Genomic DNA, 27744 nt, shown 5'->3' on the forward strand with positions numbered 1-27744 from the left:
GAGGTCTGGGTCTACAACCTAGAGAATAGTAGGCACTCAAGAAGCATTTGTTGAATGAGTTATATTATTATATTATTATTATTATATTATTTTGTAAAATAATATCTCTCGTGCTTAACCCTAATATATTTGACTTGATTTATTATGCTTTATTTTATTATACTAAACTTTAATAATGCTTTATTGTGTGACTTAAAGTATCTCCTTTGTCATCCTCTTTTCAATGTTAAGTGGCCCACAGCGACAGAAATAGGATATAAATACATATAAAGAAAAAAAAGGACAGGATAGCAAAGTGAAGCTTGTGGTGGAATTAGAAGACAAAATAATGTGTCTTCTGTTAACCAAGCCAGTGGACTCTATTCAGCAACTTAAAAAAAAAAAACCAAAAAAAAAAAAAAAAAAAAAACACCCAAAAAACCCCACCACCACCACCAAACAAAATTACTACTCTTTAGTTCCATTAGGCATTTGTGGAAGGATGTAGGTTTGAATCCAGCTCTTACTATTCATTGTATACTCAGGCAAATTCCTTACTTTCTCAGGTTCTGACTTCCCTCTTGGTAAAATGGACATCATTATAGTGTCCCCTCACAGGGTTGGCTCTCTGGCAAATAAATGAGATCAGAGTGTACTGAGATCCTCAGTCCAGTGCCCACCCATTCCATGTGCTCAGACCGGAGAAGAGACATTCACCGGGGAGGTGGGAGACAGGGGTGAAGGGCTCGCTTTACCGCCCACCACACCTCAGGCCAACTGCTAAACAAGACAGCCGACTCCTGAGCTCTACCCTCTAAGTGACAGCCACTGTGGGAGGTGCCATGTCCATGAAAGGACTGATTATATCACACACCTAAGTGACCTTATGTATTTTTAAGAGGAAAATTCCCCAAACATTATCTTTTCCAAAGCTCTTTGAACACGAATCTCACGAACTAAACTGGGCTTGGGCTTGGCTTGGTGTGAAATGTGAGGATAAACACACCCCATATTTATAGATTGAACTAGAAGCAATGCTCCCACCTAGAGTTCTTACAACCCCCTAAACTAATTTGCTATGCTTTACCCTGGTGCCCCAACAGGAACTGCCTGTGTAAATGAATGAGCTGGTCTGGGTGGACAATACTGTAAATAACAGCCACTAGGAAAAAAATCCTGAAGAAAATTAATTTTCAACAGTGGAACAGAGCAGGGAAAACAGAACTGTGCTTTTCCTGCTTGTGATTTATAACATGTCCCCTCTTAACTCACAATAATGAATCACTGACTTTTCCTCCAGGAGTTTATCCTCTCTCTGAGTTTGACTCTGCATACATGTACACACAAGGACGGGAACTGTTTTTCCACTTGGAATTCCTCTATGCTATGCTTTCATATCCTATTCTTTCCAACATTAACAAAAAGTGTTCAAAAGGAACTTATCCAGAGAGAATTTCTTCCTCACCCCATTCATTCCTGTTTCTCTGGAATTTGCAGCTGAGTTTCATTAAAAGGCAAATTTCTAACAATTCTATTAGGGCATAAAATTCATATTCTTCTACAGAACATTTCTATAATTTAAAGGTAAATGTCAAACCAGTGAGGCACACCCACTAAGAAAAAAAATGATCGAAAGCGGTATGTGTTTTGTAGTTGTTGTATTTTATAGTTCTGGTATTTAAGTCTTAAAATATCTATTTAACAGGTCTTAGTGCAACTGTCTTACTAATAGAGCCATGTACTGTGCTATTTAGTAATATATTCATCTGGAATTCCATCAACTTTTAGTTACGCTTCCATTTATTATTTGCACCCTAACTGGCTTAAAGCCAGCCTCTTCTTAGCAAAGTTTCCACAGATCTCCCTTGTTACTAAATCTGGTGGTTACACTTCTCAATACCTAGCTTCCAGACCCTTCTCTTCTCTCTATAAACTGCTGAAGCATCCTGCCCTATGTCCCTGGCTGCAATTACCCATGTTAGTTACACCTTCATTTAAGATTTCTCTCCTGAACTCAAAGCTATTTATTCAATACTTACTGGTCTTTGGCACTTAGATAACACAGGCACTTAAACCTTAACATACCCCAGTGGAACACGTCCATTTTCCACTTACGCCTTCTCTTCCTTCTACATTGCTTCCTTCAGTGACTGCTTCACTATTCACCCCACTGGCCAAGCTAGGAATATGGGATGATCCTAGATTTCCAAGTGTGATACTTTGTATCCACTCTCTTCTCCCTGTTCCTATTGTGGAGACCTCAGACCAAGGTCACCCTCTACCCTGTTCACTCTCTTGACCTCCTAACTGGGCTTCCTCTGCCTCCTGTCCTGTTCCCATTCAATCCATTCTTCACTGTGCACCAACAATGGTGTTTCTAATATACAAATCTGATCTTGATACTTCAAAGTCTGGTCTGACACTCAAATTTAAAACCATTCAATAGCTTCTCGTTACCCTCAGGATAATATCCAAACTCCAAAGACCAGTTCATATGGCCTTAATGGACTGGTTCCTCCTTGTTTTTTTTAGGCTTACCTCTTTCTTCCTGACACTTTTCCTTTTCTTTCCCCCATACTTAGCCTTCTCAGCTTCAGTCCTTCTGAAGAATCTACCAGCCTTCTAATGCTGTTTCCACTGCCTGGTATGCTCTTGTCGCTGTATAATTCTTATTCCTCCCTCACCTGGTCAGCTCCTCTGCACCTGTCAGCTGTCAGTGGAGTATTGCTTCCTCCAGAAAGCCTTCCAGGAGTGAAGGGCTCTGCTGTGCAATCGGTACTGTCTGAACCTCCCGTTCATGCCACATCCTACCGCAATTTCACTGCCTGAGGACGTGCAAAGTCCTGTCAGCTTTGTGTGCCCAGGGGCGCTGTCTGACCCATTTGTGTTGGAACAATTGGGTCTTGTGCAGCTACTCAAAAATAGTTGTGGAAACATTAATAAAAGAAAGGATAAAATCTAGCTGTCAAGTTCTAATTGACTTTCTAGCATGTCTGTCTACTCTCTGAAAGTATGAGCAACACTCTTTACTATGTTTAGACAGTAGTTGGAAGAATACCCCTCTTAAAATTAAAAATCAAACAAACAACAACATCCAACAGTTACGGAGCACTGTGTGCGGGCGCTGTGCAAAGAACTTCACATGCTCTGTCGTTTTGTTCTCACAGTGACCTATGAGCAGGAGCCAAGATTATGTGAAACCCCCAAAGCCCCCCCACCAAAGAAACCCCAACCAACAAAATGGATGTGTTCAACAAAACGTACTGCATATACGTTTTGTGTAAAATACCACAAGAGAAGTATCCACACAATCCCTGTGTTATTTTACTCCAGTGAAAATAACCAGGAATGCTGAAGAGTGGTATTGTTTTGCATTTGGCCAGTAACCACCATCAGCCTGGCAAGAAAAATGCTATGTACATTGAAGGATATGATTGGGTAACCCAGAAAACTTTCCAGCTTTTCTGCACCAGATACTGTGAATGCTCAGGTTCATTAACAGTCAAATCCAGATGCAAATGCAAATCGAGAAATATAATGGAAAACCAAATAGCAGATTCTCATTATCTGCCTTTTGTGAAAATCTATGCCAATGCTCTCCTTTGTAAACAAGAACTGAATTACAGTATTTCAGGCCTGACAGAAACCTAGAAATTATTTACTCCAATTCTCCTCAAGTATTTTTAAGCTTAAGGTCCAAAGGAAAATAACTTCTAAGTGTAAGAGATTGCCAGGACTCGGGAAAACTGGTTGGCAGTATCTACGAAAGCTGAACCTATACCTATCTTGAGACCCAGCTCTAATACTCCAAGAAATATACCCAATAGAAATGCTTTTATTTTTCACCAAATGATACAGATGATAATGCTAACATAGCTTTTTTTTTTTTTTTTTTGCAATAACCCCACACTGGAATCAATCTAGTGAGTATCAATAGTAGACTGGGCAAATAAAAATATGGAATATACCATGTAGCATGAAAATGAAGTACAACTACATATAACCCTGTGGATGGATCCCAAAAATATGACGCTGAGCAAAAGAAGTCATACTTCTATGATATTATTTATACAAATTTCAAAAAACTGTCTAACCTCATGTCTGATGTCAATAGTGAGAAGAACGGTTACGGGGGTGCGGGTGCTGGGGAGCGATCAACTGGAAGAGGAAATGCTGAAATGCTGGTGATTTCTGTCTCTTGCTTGGGTGTGGATTACACAGGGATGTTCACTTTGCGACAATCCATTGAGCCGTCCGCTTACTATATGTGCATCTTTTTCTGTACGTGTGCTATACTTCAGCAAAAATCACATCCCTTTCCCCCCAAAAGAGAAACTTTGGCACTGCCTGTTATCCATCTCCTACATTATCAAGAAATTTTCAGGCACAATGAGAAAAACTTCTGAATGACGTGAATCTTAATTCTGCTAAAACTAACATTTGCTTCAGTCATGTCAACAAAAATAAATACTTCAATATTGAAAACGTTTGCTAAAGAAACAAATGTGTTTGATGAGAAAACAAAAAACAGTATTTCCTTTGGCAAGCGTTTGTTGGACTGGAGGTAGCGAATGTAAAACTTCCAAGTTGTTACTGAATTTGCTTATACGCTCAGTGTACGCAAGATTCACAATTTTTGTGGAGTTCTATTTTTTTAAACTATAGGGATAAAAATAATTATAACAAATAAAAAAGACTGAATTTCTAAACTGTTGCCGTGGCTATGTCCCAAACTACGCACAGTTGTGTAATGCGTGGCATATAATAGGCATTAAAAACATACTTGCTATATAAATAAAAATACAGTACACTGGGTACTCTTCAGACTATTTCTCATCAATCTTTGTCACAGACAGGTAAAATGAGTATTTTTTAAATACCTGGTAAATAGGAAATTACCTATACTTCTTTACTATTTTAGTAAACATATAATAGAGAATAATGACTGAGAAAAATAAATCTCCATCATAGTGCTAATTAATATTATCTACAAAACACCTGTAAATGATAGAACATCACTAAATGATTTATGAAGTAATAAATCATTTAAGATAAAGAAGTTTTATTAAAGAAAAACTTAGAAGTCATTAAGACCTTAGAAAAATGAACAAAAAAATCTCCTCCCGCCAACTGCATTTAGGGAAAAAATTGAGAGTAGTATCACTCTCCCTGGAAGTCATCATATATTAAATTGGTGTCAAGAAAACCTAAGAAAATGCTAGCTTTCAGGAAAAAAACACTTGCAATTTATATTTTCTACTTTTAAGTAGTATATTCTTACTATGACTCTAAAATCTGTCCAAACCCCCATTAACATTTTAAAAGAAAGTTCTCCAGTTCTTACCGAACAGAAATAAATAACACCTGACAACAGCATTAGGGAGCATAAACATAAAATTACCTGTTATTAAAAACTGAGCACATTTTTCTCAAAGAAATATATTACTCAGCTGTAAAATAGTATGTTTGCCATTCACACTAATGTTTCAACATTATGGTTCAATCTTCTAAAAAGCTGACATGGAAAATAATGGCTTAATAAACTAATTCATCATAATGTGCAAAAGAAACCGCTGGAATAAATTGTAATAACCTTTCAAAAACTAGCAGCTTTTAAAAGTATTAATTTCTACTCCAGATAATTGGAAAGGACACCTGGGTGGGTAGGCAATATTTTTTATGGGATTGCTCTGTCAGGAGCTCAGATTGTCTCTGGACTCAGCAATGATCATTTAGCACTAAATGACAGTGAATCTTGCAAATAGGTCTTCCTAGATGGTGTTTGCCATAAATTACCAAAGTCAACTCCCCTCAAGGTCAGCCATATGAGAGGGCAGGTATCAAACAGCCTTCGTGGAGACCCAGAGCGGTCCTCGGGTTTCTCATAAATGGACAATAGTTGTGTTGGCTGCCATAAAATCAACTTAATGGACTGACAACATAAATTACCATCAAACTTTGACAACATCCGTCCCTAGAAAACAGCTGAAGAATGCTTTTATATCAAAGCTGAAGAAAATGGATAACAAAATGCTTTGTTCTATACCAGATCATAAATATTTTTAACAATTCTAAGTGGGGAATGAATTAATATTAGAAACTACAATATGTTCTACTTGAGGCATTAAAAACAGCATCTAAGTAATATTAAAATGACACTTACTTTTCGAAGTAACTAATATATATCATTGTGATGCAATGGACCGTGTGTGTGTTTGTGCACATGCGTGTGTGTGTGTTCTAGGTAAGAAGGCTACATTTGCCTGGCAGTGGGCAATTCACTAAACGTAGATAACTAAAAAGATTATTGACGTCTTTCTAGTTTTATTTTATCTCTCTAGTCCACTGGACCTAAAGGAAAGAGATTCTTGAGCTCTCACACCACTTTGGATAAATCATTAATTCACTTTCTTTATGGCTCAGTTTTTCCATTTGTAAAGTAAAACAATTATTATACATGGACATTTCAAGACAATGGAGTTAATCCTAGCAGGAAAGCACCAAATAAACTCTAAACTATTAGAGAATCATATTAATATATTTGTCAAAATAATGTACTCTGGACAATAAATGATTTTTGAAAGTCGATTTGGTAAAAACAAAACAAAACAAAACAAAAAACAACAACAGCTGAACTAAGAAATTAGAATTTTGGGGGTAAATTAAACATCACTGTTTAGTTGAGTTTTCATTACTCATCTAATTATGCTTCCATCCTATAACTGCTGTCATTAGTGTTAGTAGTCATAGTAGTAATAGTACAACATAAAGCTACAATTATTCTCCCAGGCATTTTTATAATTGTATTTATTATCTCTTGGAAATCAGGACTTCACTGCAGATTTTGCTAAAAGAAATGCTATAGTGAATAAAAGCCTGGCATCCAATGGCATCTCAGACCATGATACTATGTATAATATCAATGAATTCCATATACTTTGTAAACTATAAACGTTCCCAAACAGAATGTAAAGTTAGTATATTTTGTGTGTTTCTCTCCCACATCGGGTCATCACCTTCTCTCCTGTCTTTCTTTGCACTATCTCTTGCATTTATTCTTTCCCTCCATGCCACTGTCACTTCTGTCTAGAACCTCATCACCTTAGAACTGAATTATTGCAGTAGTTCCTCTGGTCCTGTTCTCTTTCTACCAATTCATCCTGCCTACTCCTGCCAAGTTAATCTTTTTTAAAGCACTGTTTTAATTATGTCATTCTTCTGCTCAAAAATTTTCACTGAGTCCCCATCACCTGGAGGCCAAAGGCCAAAGTGTTTAGCTAGAATCAAAGCCTTGGCTATCTGGCTTCACCTCCTTTTCTGATCTCGTCTTTTCCAAACCTGCAGGATAATAAACGCATCTGCTGCTTGGCCACTTCCACCACGGCGCCTGCCTGGCGGGTTCCATCCATCCTCTCTGCCCAGCTAGTTGCCTTCCTTCTGTGAAGCCTTTTTCACTACTTCAACCCATAGTCAGCACCTCCAGCCATGAAACTGGAGCACTCGTTGTTTTGTGTATTAAAATGATTGATTTCACTGTTGCAATATGGCTCAACTTCAGTTTTCATTGCTTAACGGTTTCCATGTCTTTTCTCCCTAATTAATTTGTAAAACTCTTTAAGGGTAGGGGGTTTGTGTTCTTATTATCTGCCAATCTCCCTAGCACGAAGTTATGAAAATAGTTAGCAATCAGTAGACACTTGTTTAATGACTGATGGCAAAACGCCTCTCTAGGCTTCTTGCAGGATTAGCATGAAAGCTACTCAGTTGTGCTTGTACCTTGCAGTCCTCCAGAGCAGCAATTTCTGTGTGCGGGGCAGTTTTCCCGAACCTAATAAACCTGTTTTCATCTTCAAGTTCTTAGTGAAATTCTAGGTTATTAAAGATAAGCCGAGCACATGAGATTTATAATGCTAAAATATGACTTTAATGTAAACTTGGGCATCATTAGGATAAACACAGACTGGTACATATTCATTGAATTAATACTCATTTTCTGAAAGTTCCTTACCAACAGAAAGCTCAGTAACTCCTAAACAAAACTGAAATGATTCTAAGAATAAATTCAGAGAAAAAACAGTCAGCATGCAGCAGTGCAGTCTTTATTTTATAAATCAGAAATATAGTTTAGCTTATAATATTCTGCAGAAAGAATATGGATTTTGGAACTCATCAAGACCTGGGTTGGCAACTCTGTTCTGCTGCTTACCTGGTGTGCCATCTTGGATCACTCAATGCCTTTGAACTCTAAAATTCTCACAAGGCAAATGAAAATCTTAATATCTGATTCACTTGCAAAACCTGAGATGAATGAACCCCTTTTGAGCTGTTAATGAGGTTAATGAATTCAAGGACACTCTGTGGCACTGTACCCCCATACCTGGCACATTAATAAATGGTAGCTACCATTATCGTTTTTGTTTTTTGAGAGCTTTTCTTTTGACTCCTTATTTCTGATTGTTTAAGGAGGAAAATGGCTTCCCTAATAAAGAGCAGGAGTATAGGAGTCTAAAACATCTGGGTTTAAATTGGGGCACTACCATTTACTAGTTTACTAATCTATTTATTAATGGATCTGAGCCCCAATTGTCTAAGTGGCAATGAAGTGAATAAAACAAAGAAGTGAAGTGAAGAAAACAGAATCTTGCGGGGACATTCCGAAGACTCAAAGTGATCTATTTGAAAGTATCTAGCACAGAACAAGCACTCTATTACAGTAGATATCATCATTCTTACGAGTCTTCTCTCAGGTACTATCCTGCTCTGTATTAAAGCACCCACATTGTGCAGACGGAGTGGCCTAGTGGTTAAGGCGATGGACTGCTAAAGAACCCAGATTCATGAATATATTTTAAGTAAAAGTAGGAAAATTTCCTCCATTATATTTCACTACTTTGCAGAAAAACATAATTTGGTATTATAAATATTATTCTTATAAGTAATATTTGTATAATGATTTATAGTTTATAAAATGCTTTTATAACTTAAGACTATGCTCTAAAAATGTTCCCCAAATTAGCCACTTTTTGCTGTGATTACTCCAATCATTACTCCGGCAACCCATTCTACCATCAAGATGTTTAATAATGAATAATAATGATAAACTTCAAATATTAAGGCAGCTACTTAAAAAAAAAGTTAAATGTGTTATTGTCATTGGCCTATGTTTTTTAGAAATACTTGGCAGTTGAAATTGGTTAGATGAAACTGAACGACTGGCCACAGATTCTCCATCTCAGCAGTGGAGGTCTCCTGCAGGCAGGCTTTAACAAAAGATGCTTAGAGAAGTGGTTTCTTAATTTCTCTTTGACTTCTTGAATATTGTTTAAAGTATCAGTTAGGTTGCCTGCTGTCACTGAGGTTAAAATACAATTTTTAAAAAATCTGGTGGGTGGTTTCTGGAACTTACCAGGTAAACAAATGAAAAGAAAAAAAATATGGGTAACTTTCTTATGTCTAAATACATGGATTTGATTAGATGCTGAGATTAATGACTTATTATCTAAACTCAGTAGGAATGCATTTAAATGCTAAAGAATGGAAAGCACCTTACAGTTCACAAGACTAAGTTGTGTCTACTAGCATAGCAACTTAACTGAAGCACACGCTTAAAACTCATCAAATACACTACTTCCCTTAAGGTTTACGAGGTCAAAACCAGACATAAGCCACAACTTGAAGTGCCACTAACTGCTCTGAAAAACTTTTGGACAGATCGCTTCAAGAAGCAGCAGGCTCGTTCCCACTGAGGCCCCTGGGGTGTTTCAGGTCCTTGCGTACTTTGAGAACCAAGTGTTTAAGGACAGCATTCCTCTCATCCTTTAGATGAGTAGCCTGCCACACAACCCTTCTTTACACAAGGTATACAGCTCCTTATGCAACAGTCCTCATTTCCACTGTTTTAGCCTCTATTCAGTCCTTGGTTTAGTGATTAGGGCCATTATACTTACATTTTAAAACATGATGTGACATAGTATATGGTAAGTGCCACTTAGTAACGGACAACTGAACAGCACTGGACTGGCATCACTCCTAGAGCACTCTTTTCTAGATCTGCTTCCAAATTCCCTACACAGGCATGGCATTTGCTTGTTTTTGGCCTTGGCTTTCTTCCATTGCCTCTACCTTCCTCCTATTACCTGCTAGGCATATCGAACCACTTGGGGGGGCTTCTAAACTGTTTCTTTCAGTGTCTATTTTTTTACCAGACCCATTAACTGGAACTTATGTTTATAGCATCAATGATAATTTCAAAGCTATTTTACAAATAAAATATTTTGATCTTCACGATAAGGTGACATGGGATGAGGAAACAGGCATGAAGAGGTTCTCTGATGTGCCTGAGTCACTTGAAGCTAGTGTCAAAACAGAGTACCTCCCTCCTGACTCTGATTTTGGGCTCACTTCACCCCCATTACTACGTCACCATTTGTTGGTCTTTGGATTAGACCTGTGTTGGGAATTCCTTCTCATCAGTTGTGTGACTTTTAAATATATTGGTTAAACCCTGAATTTTAGCTTCCTTCTTGGTAAATAGGGGATAATAATACCTACTTCATAGGGTTACTTTGATGATTAAATGCAATGGTATAAGTAAAGTAAAAAACTTAGAATAAGGTAAGCGCTCAGAAATGTTCGTCTTTCCAATCCCCTCTTCTTCTCCTAAAGGTAGTCTTCTCCTACAGGTAGTTCCTCTAGCTCTACAGAGGGTCTCCGAAGTTACTCTGTAATCCAGTGGTGGGCCAGGAGACCTGAGTATATTAATGTAACACCAAGGTGACAACGGTTCATTGAACTACGGATTTATCAGTCATCTACGATACCCCAGCACAGTGCTAAGCACTACAGATGCAAAGAAGCAGCAGCAGCCAAGGAACTTTGGCCGTAACAAGAACCAGACTTGATTTCCTAGAAAATAAAGCTACTCCAAGAGGGGCTAGTCTGCCAAGTTTAACAGGGCTTTTTGCAAATTCTCCCAAATAATTTCAAATAGAATAAAATGATTTAAAACCTTGTACATGTTAGAGCTTACTCCTGAATGACACATTCGGCCAAACCCCAAAGTGTTATGTTTGTAGGCAGTGGTACTGTGTCTAGACCATATTGTGACATGGGGTGAGGAAGGGAGAACGGAAGAGCCAATCTCAAAGGGACCCAGGAAAGAAAGGTATGCGAGGTGTTTCTGCTTTGTTTCCATGACTTAAGTCACCTAGATGATAAAATACCCTAGGGCAAAACTACCCATTTGGTATTCTCTCTATCCTTCTCCTTCAGTACCTGGGAAAGAAATATTTCTTGAGTTGAATTTTAGCCTCTGCGTCAAACCAAATAAACAAACAAACAAAAAAGGTAATTATGATTCCATTGCATTTGGTTTGGCCCATAAGAAAAGTATTTATATTCAACTAAAATACTGCACGTTGAAAAGATTTTTCAAGGTCAAATCTAGTGAAATTTCAGCATAGTTTGGTTTAAACTATACATTTCATTATTAGCAACAGTAACTCGGGTGTGAGGCAATGTGCAGTGTGCAACAACCCAGGGTTTAAGGTCAAACAAGTTGGCTCTCATTCTGCCTCTTGTGATTTTAGGCAATGACCTGACCTCTCAGGGCCACAGATGTCCTCTTTTTAGAATGGGAATAATGCAATCTATCTTACAGCATTACTGAAAAACTTAATTGAGATGGACTATTACATGCATACATTGTAATTAATAGGTAACAATTTTTGAGCGTTCAATAAGTATTTACACTATCCTAAGCACTTTTTATTTAATTGATTTAAACTTTACCATAACTCGAGGGAATGGACGTATTAGCTATTCCCACTTTAGACATAAGGAAATTGAGGCACAGAAAGCTTTTTTTAAGAACCTTGCCTCGGTCAATTACCCGCCGGCTGAGCAGGAACTCAAACTCAAGACTCTGGAAGTCTAGCTGCAGATTTGGGTTCTTAACCATCTTGCTTTGTTGCCCTGCTCCGTCAGAGCAGCTCGTTACATGCCCACTTCTCCTCGCCCTGGATTCTGGTACAAAAAATGCAACAGATCCCACCTTTCCAGAAATAGAGTTACACTGAGGACACAGGGCACATGCATAAGGAGAGACAAAGTCATACATAACACAAGCTGTCAAATGTCAGAGCTGGGTATGACCACAAGTTCTATGGTGGTTTGGAAGCAAGGACATCATTGGGTTGGAAAATCGGCACGATTTTGTAATGTAGGTGGAACTTGACTTAAGTCTTTGAGAAAAAGCAGAATTAAAACCAGGAAGGAGGATTTGGGAAAGTTATTTCAGATGCGTCGGGATAGCAAGGACAAAGGCTCTCTGTGTTTGGGAAATAAGGCTTGGTATCAGTGGGGAAGGTTTCTATATGGGAACATTCAGACTGGGGAACAGGGGGTACCTTGAAGTCATTTTTTAGAACATTTGAGAAGCCCAGAGAGGAGGGAGGACCTCCTGTGGGAGAGCCACTGGGGATGTCTGAGAGGCGGTGTGTCTGTGCGCCCAGGTGCCATGCCATGCCAAGGAGTGCTTTCCAAAGGCTGATAAGATGGCAGATGTATAATGCACGGGGTGGGAGTCCCAAAAGTTCGATAACCAATAGCATGTTAGGCCTCAGTACACATACCTACATTCACACACCTCTCAATGATCCAGCAATGATTATCTGGTTGGTGGATATTCCATGGCCTCTTCTCACCTACCTCCCGTCCTTTCCACTTGTTCCCTGCTTGTCAGCACCTGGGGGTGGAGACGGAGACAAAGTGATTTCCCAGTTAGACTTTTATTTTGTTTTAATCATTATTTTTTCGCTGCTCCTTAGTAGCTGTGGTTAAAAATGTGTTATGGGAAGAAGTATATTCTGGATGATCAGAATATTTCTTTCTTTTCTTTTTTCTTTCTTTCTTTCTTTCTTTCTTTCTTTCTTTCTTTCTTTCTTTCTTTCTTTCTTTTTCTTTTTTAAATGGTACTTTCAGTGCCTTTATTAAACAATTTGCTGACGAACAGCAGAGCTCACATTTGAGCCTAACCCTGGAATACATAATTGTTAATTCCCTTTGATTAGAGATGGACTTGTAAATTGGGGGGTACCCACATGCACTTTCAGATAATGTTCCTGCAGCAGAACCTTGTTTCTGATCTGGCTGTTGAAGTTTTTAGGTGGGTTCCTAAAAGGTTAAATGTACTCTCCTTAAAGATGCCCACATTGTGTATCTCCAGACTGCCTTTTATAGCCATATGATGATTATCTGTACAAATCATTTTTACCTTTGCTACTACTTGAATGTATTAAGCACTTGCTGCTTCTTCCTAAGTTGAATATAGAACACTAGGAGACCTGAGTAATTCTCCAGCTGCAGAGTACGTTTGCCTCTAAAACTAAAGTGCTGTATTAGAGAGATTGAAAAAGAAAGAAAGATGAGAAAATGAAACAGATTGCAATGAAACAGGTTTGCAATGCAAACTCTTTTTTTTTTAAATTAATATGTCATTGTTATTTTCAGGCTATTATTAAGCTTGTATATGACATCTAAATAGATTGTAGGAGCCCAGTCCCAACACATCATTACTAATATATATTTGCAAATAGTAGACATAAAGATTATTCTAGTCCAAAATGGCCAGAATATTCATCTTTTACACAGACACATTTTTTTTAAGTTTTGCTCTTTTTTTTTTTTTTAAGATTTATGTACTTATTTTAGAGAAAGAGCAAGAGAAGCAAGCACCTGGGTGACTCAATCGGTTAAGTGTCTGCCTTTGGCTCAGGTCATGATCTCAGGGTCCTAGGATCGAGCCCCACATCGGGCTCCCTGCTCAGTGGGGAGCCTGCTTCTCCCTCTCCCTCTGCTGCTCCCTGTGCTTGTGCTCTCTCTGTCAAATAAATAAATAAAGTCTTAGAGAGAGACAGAGAGAGCAAGAGCACATGGCGGGGGGTAGAGAGAGAAGGAGAGGGAATCCCAAGAAAACTCCACACTGAGCTCAGAGCCCAAGGTGGGGTTCGATCCCAGGACTCTGAGATCATGACCTGAGCCGAGATCAAGAGTTGGACGCTTAACCGACTACGCCACCCAGGCGCTCCCCACCATACCTTTTTCAAGAAAAAGAAAAGACTTTAAAATTGTATACACTTGGCTAATAGCCAGCTATCAAATGTCTTGTATCTCTTCTCTGATTAATGCATTTTCATACATTATTTCCAGTTCTTCCACTTGAATCCTTGTCCATTCTCCACCTCACTATCCCAATGCTGCCCAAACAATTCCAGAGTAACCAGAGAACTAGTAGAAAAAAGTACATCTGATTATTTCAGGACATGGCACACATGAGTAGTGTCTACTTATTAGCCAGAAAACCGGATCCATTGCTTGTGAGAACTTCTCCCATGCTCATAGGCTGCTGACCTCCACATGAGACGAAGCAAAACAAAGCCTCAGCCACTTTGCTTCTCAATTTGTTTGAGAAGCTAGAATTATTTCTAAAGTTCCCAAATAAACAGAAATCATTATAATTATGAATAATTAAAATGCTAAACTCAAGAGGGCACTCAACATTCGTTACATTGCAGAACTCATCCCCTAAGGGTAGTACCTTCAATTAGTTCAGTTTTTACAACAGAAGAAAAATGTGACAATCAGTAATAGCAGGTATTTAGCGCAAGGAATAAAACAAGCTAACATGCCTTTAAATCACTCTATCTCAGCCAGCAGAGGCACTGTTCGCTTTTGGATTTTTAATGTCTATACTAATTCCAGAATACGGAAAAGCAGTAGATGGCAGGATAGCAGGAACACATACTGCCTTCAAAGTGCGAAGGAGATGCACTTCAGCTTTATTCACTATTTGGGATAGATTAAAGTAAAAGGTTATCATATAACAATAAATAGTTTTAAAAGAGAATCTTTCAAAAGATATTTTATAAAATTTATCGATCTATTTACTCAACCTACATACAAATGTTTATTAAGCACTTAGCCATGCATCATGGTTTATGCTAAGTGATAGTTACATTGCAGTATAAAAACTAGCCAATGGTTATTTTTTAAACATATGCAAATTACCATATAGAAAGTTGAACATAGCAATATATTTTTATATTCTTACAAATATAAAGTTTGGAGTATATAGCTACTATATATAAAATGAAGCTATCCAAAGCATATTCCTCATTATTCTTGAAGTTGTCATAAGTTATTTTAATTTAAAAAATTAAATCACAAATTATTCAGATTTTTCTTCCTCAGAGCCTCCTCTATAAAAAGTATAATTTTTTTCTTACAAAATACACCCATTTTTTTGCAGTAATAAAACCTATTACAATTATTAGGGTTTTTCTTAGATGTTTATAGAAGTTAAATACATGTCATGTTGGATATGGTTTAGCAAAGAGTAACTACAGTTTTGTAACTAAGAGACTGTAGCAAAGCAGATTTTTTTTTGTTCTGAGTCAATTTCAAATGGACAACAATGACCCAAGAAAGGGTTATCTTTTACTAGCTGCCACTTTGGGGAGATACATTTTGTCTTCATTTAAGTAGAGGGAAGAATTCATTAGAAATGTGGTGCTAGTAGTTTCAGAATGATAAATCTCAAGTTACCAATTCCACTTTTAATGATTAGTTGCCTGAGTCTTGTTTTTAATTAAAATGGTTCTTTTAAATGCTTATATTTAATTTACACATAATTAGCTAAACCTCAACGTTACTGCTTCATCCACTTTGAAATTAATTAATTTATAAAATAGCTCAAAAAGTGCTGTAAAATTTTAATATTAAGATAAATCAGGATTCCTCTGCATCTTGTGTTGGTTTCTGTTGTAACTCACAATGAGCCATTGGTGGTAGGTATGACTGCAGGGTATCTAGAATAGCCAGTATGTAGTACAACTAAATATTGATATGTCACTGACGTTTCCTGTGTTACATATGATATGTACTTTAACTTCTTAGGTAGTAACAGTTTGTATCATCAAGGAAATGACTGTTTTAACTTTAAAGGGATCTAAATTTTATAACCTAATTTTGGCTTTAATACATTTAGGAGAAACCACTGTTTTTAGCAAATGAATCGTAAGTGTGTAACGATCGGTGTAAAAAAAAGCCTTCCAGTCAGTCTGATAGTGGAACCAGAACGTGTTTTCAAGGAAATGTTGTGACTTTAATTTCTATTTAAATACACAACATGGTTTATATACCTAGGAACCCAGAGAGAGCAGGTGGTAATGCAGGAACAGTTTTTCCTGGCTTACAGAATATGAGGACATTCTAACCACCCGCAATAACCCTTGAAATGGGTTTCCTGGTGCAATGAGGAACTACATCCATGAATATTCTACTCCTCGGTGTGCTGTGCTAAGCTGTGCAAATTTGTCTATTAATTATATTGCTACCATTTACTAGTTACTACGTATGTGTGGGCACTGATCTAGATGCTTCATGAGCTGGTATCATCAGGCCCATTTTATAGGTGAACAAAGCGAGGCCTAGGGAGTCTAAGGCACCTGCCAAGGGCTGCGTAATTAGTAGTGATGGAGGCAGGATGCAAAACCTCACGCTATGCTCTGCACTTCAGTGTCCCAGCTCACCAACTCAGAGCTCTACAGGAGGCATTTTCAGTTGTGAGATGCTTACAACCACCACCACAACCACAACAAGATACCTCTCCCTTGCAATAATAGTGTGAGTTAATTAAAAGATGAAGGCAACACATTTGGCTCAGCTATTAGGAATTAAAATCTATTGCTCCCAATATTGGTCTTCTCTCATATCAATATACACAGAATTTTCTCGTATTTTATTAAAATCTGGCCTGGGCCTCCTACTCCCCAATGAACGCTTCTAGCGGGGGAATCTGTTCTTGCCATTCTCTGATATTAGCTCAAACCTTTTGCATCCCCTCCCACCGTTGAGGAATTTTAATTCTGAACAGGCGTATAGCTTACACACAAAATGAAGTTACATAGAACGTTTCTTCTTTTCACACTAGTACAATTATGTGGCATTCCAGGGTGCCTTAAGCTATACGGTATCTCGATTACCTCAACTGCCATCTGTTTCTGTTTCTTTCAGCCCTTCTCCCTGGTACCCTAAACAATGAATGATACGCTCACTCAAGAGCTAGACTTAGTGCATTCTCTGCCGAGGATGGGGGTAACATATATAGCTATCCCTCCTATTTCGATAAGACGGTAAGAGGTTGTGATCAAAGCCAATTATCTATTGATTTTCAGTTTAACACTCCAACTATCCACCATTGTCTTAATTCTGGAAATCCTCAGAAGATCCAAAGCATTGGATCCATCACAAATTAATCATAATGGGGAAGTACTATTTGAGGAATGAGGAGGGGTAGACACATCTGCTTTGTCAATTTTGCTAAGGCCTTTAAATGCCATCTGTTTTCCATTCTTTTCTGGCTACCATCTTTCCCTAGGTTAAAAGATTTTAAAATGACTGCGGAAAAAAACCTTGAAAACTGGTTTGAGATTTTAATTCTGTATTTCATCTGCCAAATAGTGAACTATGGTTAGCCTCAGCAAGTGTTCCTAATAGATAAGGGAGTTGTTGCTTCACATATAATTACATTGAATCCAGTGGTAGACATAGCCAACCATATCATCTTCATACTATCGAAAGTGCTAGTAAGTCTGAAAGGCATCCATTTTGAGGAGGGTCTAAGCTGCTTTTATTTTACTTCAAATAAGGGTTATCATGGAATAAAACTGATAATTCTTTGGAGGAACAATTCTTGGAATATAAAAAAAAAGTATGAAAGGGTAAATGAAACTGACGGTTGTGACTGGCAGTAAGTTCAGGCATTTTGTGTTCTTTTGTGTTTGCTTTGGAATGTTAAACAGGTCGGGTTCTTTGTAAAAGAAAACATTTTATTCAGAACATTCTCCCATGAAAGCCCTCTTTGACAAAGTGTCATTTTTTGATATATTACTACATGTCTGCCCACATTGTATATTCAAAAAAGGCAAGCAATGTTTTAACAACTTTTGACAAGCGTAGGGAATTAAAGTTGCACAGAATCGACTCTAAGTGTAATGCTATAGCCTGTTACATTTTCTGTTTTGTTACTTCTTCCTGGCAGACCACAACATTTTTAATTATATCAATTTCTGGTTAAAAAAAAAGTGGAGAAATTAAAGGTGTGTAATTAGAATAGGAAACATTTAAGTCATCAATAAAATATGTTTAAAGCGTAAAATTCAAAAATGTGTTGAAAAAAAGAGCTGCAGAAACAGTAGTCAGTGAATTATAAATATGTAACAGGAGCTAGGTCAAAGAATTTTCTAGAAAACTAGCCAAGGAATCTCAAAAAATTTAGCTACCTCTTAGTTATACTTATAGGTTCCCTACCAGATCATAACTTTCAAAATCAAATCATCCTTTGTATTTTGGCAATGCAGGCTCTGCTCACTGAAAACTTCGCTTGGATACCCAAGGGCACCTCAAGGCAACAAACTGCCTTCATCCTGTGTCCCTCTGATTGTGACCCTGCGTGACTGCTCTCTGGCCTCCTCTGTCTCTCCTCCACCCTTGCTCATTCTCTCCCCCCTCCGCCCTTGCTCCTTTGTTCACCTAGAGCTTCTTCCGATTCCCTGAATAGGTTAGGTTCTTGATCCTCTGCCTACCTCATATCCCAATTGCCTCAGCTGATTTCTCCTCTTCTTTTTGATCTCAGCTTAGAGGTCACTTTCCTCTGGAAGATTTCTCTGACAATTCTCTCTCTGGGTGTCTTTTCTCTAGATCCAGTAGAACCCTGTTCTCTCCAGTCTAAGTCCCTGTCATACAGTGATGTTACCGCCTCCTTGTTTTCCTGGGTGGTCAACAGACTGTAAGCTCCATGGAGTTAACAAGATAGACATGGTCTATCTTGTTAACTGTTGAATCTCTACTGCTTAGACAAGTACTTGGAACAGTCTAGATGCTCTCAAACACTTTGTTAAACAGTTTAATGAATCATTTGAGTGAAAAGTTCATATATAACCAATATATACTTTTTCCCTTTTGGTGATAACACATTGTTATATATAACTACTTTAAAAATATATTAATTTATTTGAGTTGGCATGTGTTAATGTTAATGTTCCCATTTGATTATGTCATCTAGCTAGAAAAACAAGTTTCACATTTTGGCCCAAGGGCTTTCTTATACCACTTCTCTCTACACAGAAAATACAAGGTGGGTAACAGGAGCCAGGGAAAACTGTTACACTCTGGAATGCCATGCTTGGATTTGAGTTTAAGATACAGACTTCTAATGGCAACCATAAGGGTAAACTGAAAGGGGACAAAAAGGATTTATGGAGAATAATGTACAACATCTGAAAGAACCGAAGGCCTTGCTTCATATCGCTGTGTCATTATGATGTGGTAACTTGCTTGGGGGGGGGGGCGGTATGCCGTGACTGGAAAAGGAGAATAGTTAAAATCAGGACCTATTAGTGAGTCAGGGGAATGGAGCTAGAGGAAGAGGGCATCTTATGAATATTGTTATTAGATAATCAAGAGCTGTAATAATCAATATTCTCTTGAAAGGACCTTAAATCTAATGAAGCAGCTGTGGATAACTAAATTATGATTATGACAAATTCAGGGAATTGGTTCAGGGTTCTTTGCATCCAAAATTCAAATAAGTAATCAAAGTGAAATTGCATTAGCTGACCTCCTCAAACCACCTCTGAAATACAGGAGGCATTTATTAAGAATACCACAACCAAATAACAGCACGACATAAGTGCCTCCATATTTCACAAAGGCCTTTGGCTAAGGGGGGGGATGCATGGAGCTGGGTGTGGGTGGGCGGGTATGAGGGGAAGTCCACAGAATGAAGAGAGGGAGCTCTTGCAAAGAGATAAGTGGAACTCTTCTTTTGAAAATTGCCACAGCAGTACTTCTCTTAAGTCAGGATTAAAAATACGACGAGCTTATGGAATGTTATCTTCCATAGCAAAAGTTATATAAAACCATTTTTCTTCCCATATATATTACTTAACACAGGTGCCGCTGGTTTTATAGATTAATGTTGGCACCGACGGGCCATTATGTATAAAAGAGAGTCTTTTTCTGTATTTTTTAGCCTTCAGCCTTCAGTATTTCTTTGTCTCTTTAGTAAATTCTTATTTCTTATTTTGCAATATATTATAATAGTTCACCAGGAACAAGCATGGAGCTCTCATCGGCTCCCTTTGGGGCTTCCTGGGACCATCATGTGGATGGTGGCGGCAAACAATTTCAAGGACAAGAACAATGATGAATAAATTAAAGCATGGTGCATATAGTCCCCAACAAAGAGTTACATTTGTTTTACTGAACTGTATTTTCATCTCAAGGACTTCCCCCCAACCTTCATCTCTTTCCAAAATGCTGCTTTATAGCAATTCTCATTTCAAAAGGGTGCTTCAAATTGATTCTGAGGAATTTAAGTTCTCCACACTCTTTTCTGGCAATATGCCTTTTATCAGATCAGCAAAAACAATGTGAAAACACCTGTCACAATAATTTCAAATGTCTATCATCTACCAAATTATCCATAAATGATCTAGGGTTGCAAGGTGGTCCTTGAATGAAGGGCTTTTTCAAGAGAGACGAACCGATGCTGCTGAAAATATAAATGGGTACATTGCAAGAAAAAGCCACTTGTAGCATTTGTGGAAACTTAGAGATTTTATTTTTTATTTATTTATTTTTTTTTAAGATTTTTTTTTTTTTAATTTATTCGACAGAGATAGAGACAGCCAGCGAGAGAGGGAACACAAGCAGGGGGAGAGGGAGAGGAAGAAGCAGGCTCATAGCAGAGGAGCCTGATGTGGGGCTCGATCCCATAACGCCGGGATCACGCCCTGAGCTGAAGGCAGACGCTTAACCGCTGTGCCACCCAGGCGCCCCTTAGAGCTTTTATTTTTATCTATAATCAGAACCAAGAGAACATTTCTGAAAGAACTAATTTTGCTTTTCATTCACACAGAGCATTATATATACATGCACGCCTCCTCTCAGGTATAGACATCATTCAACTAAACTCCACAGGGCTGCGGCTGGAAATGGAGTCGGACTGGCAACAAAGCACTTCCTGAATGCCCACCCAGGGTAAATGATAAAACGTCTACACCTTACCCCCGCCTCCCACCAAAACAAAGAAAGGTATAATTGTTGAATGCGTACAGGCTTTTTTTTTTTTTTTTTAAAGCACAGAGAAAGGCTGGGTTATAAATCTATTTTTTATTTCTACATACCAGCTCTCTTCTGTGGTCTTAACTTGCATGCTAGTTACTGTCAAGAACTGGTACGCCCCAAGGTGATTCTGTTGCGTAGCCAGAATTGCGAATCCTGCTCTAAGCCTTCTGGTCGGCAATGTGATGACAACTCCTCTCCCATTTTCATTCCCCTTATCTGTGCGCATCTGCATTTCCCTCTGAACCAAGCAAGCCCTTCACCGGGGCTTGAGAGTTGTATCTTCCTATCCCACCCCACCCTCTGTATTCAGAACCTGTAATGCAAATTTACTGTAGTTTGAATGGAAGGTATTACACATCTTAACATGCAGATTTAAAGAAACAAGTGTGTATCAAAACACTGTTTACATTTCTTATCTAAAAAAATAACACTTGAAGTAGCTAGGTCTCTTGACATGCGGTTGCCTTTTTATAGGAAATACTATGGTATGAAGGGCAATGGAAAAACATCCTTTTACTCTTAGATTCAGCGTGTTTCGGACTTAGACCTACGGGAACATAACGATGGTGTATTGTAATCACTCTAATATTCCTAAAGGTTTGACATGTTTAAACAGTGTGTAAAATATCAGGTGGGGCTCAAATGAATCTAGCCATCCTGCTGCTGTTCTGTAAAATGGTAGTGTGGCTAAGGACAGCAATATCCAACCCTCAAAAGCCAATAAAGAACACTCTTCAATGTGCCTTATTTCTAACGATGGTGACACATTATAGTACTCTTTGTCAGCACTTTATTGGTTTCACAAGAATAAAAACAAATACTGAGGTCTTTACTGTGAAATCCATTTCTAGAATTTATCTTACTAACACAGGACTTCATCCTATGAGAGGTGTTCTAGTTATAAAAGAGGAATTTCTCTTAGTAAGAGTTTATTTGCTATTTGAAAGGCTATCTTTATTTGGCGCTATTAATTTATAAGTGTACATTAAAAGCAATAAACTCTAAAATCATACCTTTCCATGACCCATGTGATACACCAAACAAACGTGATTTTACTGAAATAACATTATTTTTCTGTTGTGGGCAAACCTGGCACACGTATGCATTTACATGGGAAGAAGAAAAGAAATACCAAACTTTTTTAAACATGAAAAGAATTTTGGACCAAGTCCAATTTGTTTTCAGCACTGTTTCTACTGGTTTTTTATTGACCACAATTGTGTATTCATTGAAGTTCTGCAAAAACACTTACTCTTACTTTTCCCTTTCTTTTATTTAGGCATAAAATGATGGGCAGCTTATCTCCGTGCTCCCCTTAGCTGTTTTGATTTTGGACTGCATATACATGAACTCAGGTTGCCTCAGAATAATACAGGAAAATAAGGCACATTTCCAAAGCAACAAAAGAACCACCTGTTGTACTGTGGAGAAGTGTCTTGGAGAACGGGATTATAGATATGAGAAATGGTTTATTAATCATAACCAAATCCATTTTCCAATCAGCCCTGCATACGGATGACAAAAGAATGAAAAACACAACAAATACCATGGTAAATGGCCACCAAACAAAACAAAATCCACTCTGCAGTTATTTATGCAGCCAAGGTCCCCACATTTTAGCTTGCCTCCTAAATCAAGAGGGGAAGATGAGTATAAAAGGGAGATCAACATACACCCCAAGACTAGGAGGTGCCCCAAACTGTCTTCCACAGACTTCCAAAATTTTAAGAAAGGGAGCTGATAACACGAAGCAGCCCCTTTCAGAAAGTATCATTGTGAAGCTTTAATTCCCCAAATTGTTCAAAAACCTGTCCTCCTCCTTGCCAGGCTGAAATTTTTTCAGAAACAAGATTCAGGAAAGCAAATGAAACACGATGGGACAATGGATAGATCAAGATGTACTTCTTTCTAGGTCAAGAATGCTGTCTTTACATAAAACCTGTCTTTCTAGAGGGGAGAGATGAAGGAGGAGAAAAGCTTTTAGAGAATAAGGGTGATGATAGCTTTTTACAAGATGCCATGTCAATAAGGGTCCTTCGTGCATTTTTGAAAAAGAAATGAGCAATATTTATCATACCTGTGACAAGCCATTTGGCAGCATACATTTCCTTTGTCTATTTTAATATACACTTAGCCAGTCCCAGGCAATGTGTGAGTTGCCCAGAACAAGACCTTTTTGTATGTGGGACATGGCTGGGGACTCAGGAGCCCGCCAAGTTCAGGTTTTCTTGCCATTAGACTCATTAGCTCTCTAGAATGTAAGCTCCATGAGGGCAGATTTTTTGTTTTTGTTTTTTGATTTTTTTTCCCGTATTTTGCTCACTGCTCTATCTCTGGCACCTGTAATCTTGCCTGGCAGATAGTACGTATGCAGTAAATATTTGGAGTATGAACAAATGAACGCAGACCAGTTTAGACCCCAAATTCTCTGGCTTTGGCTACTATACATAGTTAACAATTCATAAAGATGCTAGCCTGTACTAGACATTGTGCTAAATACTAATCATTTAATTCTCACAATGGCTATGTGATACAAGCATTATTATCTCCATTGCAGGATGGGAAGTGAGGTACTAGAATTAGAATGAGGTAGTTAAGTAACTTGCTTAAAGTCTTGCAACTTGTGGAAGGTAGAGAAAAAAAGTTAACCTAGTTAAGTCCAAAGCCAAAGCTCTTATTCACTGTGCCAAATCCTGGCTCAACGCTCCTTAGGTGTGACTCCGCCCCATGCACAGTCTCAGTCTTGTCTTTATTCTGATCCCCGCTCTTACCTACCTCTGCTCTAACTCTGGTCTTGGGATCCTGCACTGGGCCTGATGCAGGCTTTGCTTCAACATTCCAATCTCCCCAGTACACTACTATGGTGTTGTCTTAGCTCAGGCCGCCATAACAAAATTCCATATACTGAGTGGCTTCAACAATTTGTTGTCTCACAGTCTGGGTGCTTAAAGTCTGAGATCATGGTGCCAGCAGTCAGGTTCTGGTGAGACCTCTCTTCCTGGCTTGCAGACAGCTATGGCTACCTTCTTACTGTGTGCTCACATGGTCTTTCCTGGGTGCACGAATGTGGAGCGAGAGAGATCGTCCTCTCTTTCTCTTCTTGTAAAGCCACCAATCCTACTGGATTAGGACCCTAATCCTTATGACGTCATTCCACCTTAATTACCTCCTAAAAGTTCTATCTGCAAGTATCATCGCACCGGGGGCTAGGGTTTCAAATTATGAATTTGTGAGGGATAGAATCCAGTCCATAGCAAGTGTCCTGAGCTAAACTATCTGGGACAGTAACGACCAAAGGCACTTCATTTCCCTGCTTTGAATCACATGATTCACTGTCATACTTGCAGGAATAACTGTCACCTTTTCTGTTCTTGCTATGTTTGCCTCAGTAATCTAGAGATTAAATATGCATATTTCAGTCAAATATGTATTGGATTTGAAGAACTGTTCAAATTCAAGTCATGCAGTCTTCCAACAATAATCCTTTGGGGGTTCCTTGATCTTTCCAGAGTCTTCCAGAGCATTACAGAGGAAAACACAGACATGGGATCGTACACCCAAGTGCTAACCCTCCTTCTAGCTGACTGACAGAGAGAACATGGTAAAATTCACAAAAATATATATTTGAAAATTATTGTTTGTCTAAATCTACCAAATCATAGATATTTCCTTCTTCCCAAAGGGAAATTTCATAAATATCATGTGGCCTAACATCGTTTCTAATGGTTATGATATCGATGTGCTATTTTCCTTTTTTTTTTTTTTTTTTTAATGATTTTTTATTATATTATGTTAGTCACCATACAGTACATCCCCGGTTTCCGATGTAAGGCTCGATGATTCATTAGTTGTGTATAACACCCAGTGCACCATGCAATACGTGCCCTCCTTACTACCCATCTCCGGTCTATCCCATTCCCCCACCCCCCTCCCCTCCGAAGTCCTCAGTTTGTTTCTCATAGTCCATAGTCTCTCATGTTTCATTCCCCCTTCTGATTACCCCCCTTTCTTTATCCCTTTCTTCCCCTACTGATCATCCTAGTTCTTATGTTCCATAGATGAGAGAAATCATATGATAGTTGTCTTTCTCTGCTTGACTTATTTCACTTAGCATTATCTCCTCCAGTGCTGTCCATGTTGTAGCAAATGTTGAGAACTCGTTCTTTCTGATAGCTGAGTAATATTCCATTGTATATATGGACCACAACTTCTTAATCCAGTCATCTGTTGAAGGGCATCTCGGCTCCTTCCACGATTTAGCTATTGTGGACATTGCTGCTATGAACATTGGGGTGCATATGGCCCTTCTCTTCACTACGTCTGTATCTTTGGGGTAAATACCCAGTAGTGCAATGGCTGGATCATAGGGTAGCTATTTTCCTTCTTATCACTGAGAATCTGTTCTTAGTGGACAATGATCACAGGGTCAATACAACCCTAAATACAACCCCAAGTGTTCCTTGGAATATCCTGAGTATTTCTTGGAATTTTCCAATTGGATCTTCGAATCAGAAATCATATTCTAATGTAATTATTACAAAGCTTCCTTATTATAGGGGGAAAAAATGAAGCCTTCAACAGTGTCTCTTTGGTAACAGGAGCCTTGTTCTCTGAACTTGTAGTAAGCTTCTCCTGGGGTGGCAGTGAATCCAGTAGAAGAGTACACGGTATCAGGACCCCAGCAAGCTTTCAAAATGCTGTTGTAGATCTGACTACAGTAGACATGACTACCACGTGAGTCCTTGCACAGCAGTGTGAACATTTTAAAAAAGAGCTTTCTTGTTTTGGTAAAACAAGCATTCTTTTTTCAGGGAGTTCAGGGGTCTGATTGTGTGTGTGTGTGTGTGAGTGATATGCTGTCTTAAATTACAAGGTTCCTCTTGGAGAGAAGATACTTCTTCATATGTTTCATTAGCATATACCTCTTTATATAATGTTTCATTAGCATAAGATATAATAGTATGTTTTCTACATATGATTAAAACTACTAAAATATAAGTATCCACAGTAAATGCCAAGCCATTATTTAAAACAGGATGAGAATGTGTGCAAGTCATATATATATTGCAGTATTTATAGGCATTCCTTGGAAGTATGGTTAACAAGTTATCACCATTAGATTTTCACATAATTACTGATGAATATAAAATTTAAATTATTTATTTTATAAAGAAGAGACTGATCATCCCTAAGCTGCTATCAGGTACTAAATTTAGACAATAATGCAAAATTCAAATAGAAAAAGTAATTATTTTTTGCAATGTTTTCTTTCATCACTGAACAAAGAAAATGAAGTTTCCTATTGTTGGGCAACACTATGATAATGAGTTTAATTTGTTCAATTTAATTTCAGCTTCTCTAACAGGCCAAGCTATATATTTTTCTATAATTGTAGAGAAGAGTACTAGATACGAAACTTGGAGATCTGAGTTCTTGCTTTAGCTCTGGCACTGCGTAGTTCTGAGACCTGGGGCAGACTGCTAAACCTTCTGGAGCCTGTTTTCCTGGCTGCAAAAGGAGGGGCTAAGATAAGAAGAGACGAGCTCTGACGTCCTAACAGGGTCTCCTGGTCTGTGGCTCCAGGTGGTTATTCTTGTTACTAGGGCCAATAAAGTTAACCTCCCTGAACAGAGAAAATAGTGAAGGTTATTCCAGGTGAATATTATCCTTCCCATGGTCACAGTGGCTAACCTTGCCATTATTAAACAGAATGTTCCAGGTGGCATCTCGCAGTTAGTGACTCTAGCCCAACAGATGCCACATTGGATGGTTCCTTACTCTTCTCTGAAGTTCATTACTCATAATGATCTTTCACCAACTACTGGGGTTGGCACAGACCTCATAAGAATGGGCACTTTCCCATCCTTTCAGGGTTCATACAAAATTAAACAAGAAATTTAGGTCATAGCCCAACTGGTATAGTTACAAATCTATGTAATTGTATCCTATCCCTCTTTAGGGTGTAATTCCAACACAACTAAGAGTAGGTTGTTGTTGTTGTTGTTTTTAATTTGGTCTTTATTTTTTCAAGGTGACAAATGAACATATCTTAAAGAGACAGCTGTATGGGGCTTGTCAGGGAACATAGCCACGCTCTGGCCACTCCAGTGCCACTTTCACCTCCTCTAAAACAACTACTTTCAATTCTTCCAGCTGAATACTTTGGAATTTTTTGACTAGATTTTGTAAATACCATGCTTATATTACTTTCTTTTGAATTTTTAGCTTTAACCATTTAATAACAAGTTCCCTCTTGGAAGAGAAGTCTTTGGTTCTCCTTCACACTCCCCCACCACACTGACCACATGAACTCTTCCTATACAAACACTGTCTGTGAGCACACTCTCCCAAAACAGGCCAACCGTGATTGTTTTGAGTTTTATCATGAATTGTTATTATGGATTATTATGGATTCTCAGCTAAGTCATGGAGTATACTATTTTCGTGCCCCCCTTTACACAAATCCTGACCCTGACCAAGTTAGTAATTATCTTGTTTAGTTTATTTTCAATAGTTTATGACTCTTTTAATCTTAACTTTTTCTAATTGTGCAAATCTCTCCGGAAGTTTAAGTAT

This window comes from Ursus maritimus, unplaced genomic scaffold, assembly GCF_017311325.1.
Source record: "Ursus maritimus isolate PB19 unplaced genomic scaffold, ASM1731132v1 scaffold_13, whole genome shotgun sequence".
Lineage (NCBI taxonomy): Eukaryota > Metazoa > Chordata > Mammalia > Carnivora > Ursidae > Ursus > Ursus maritimus.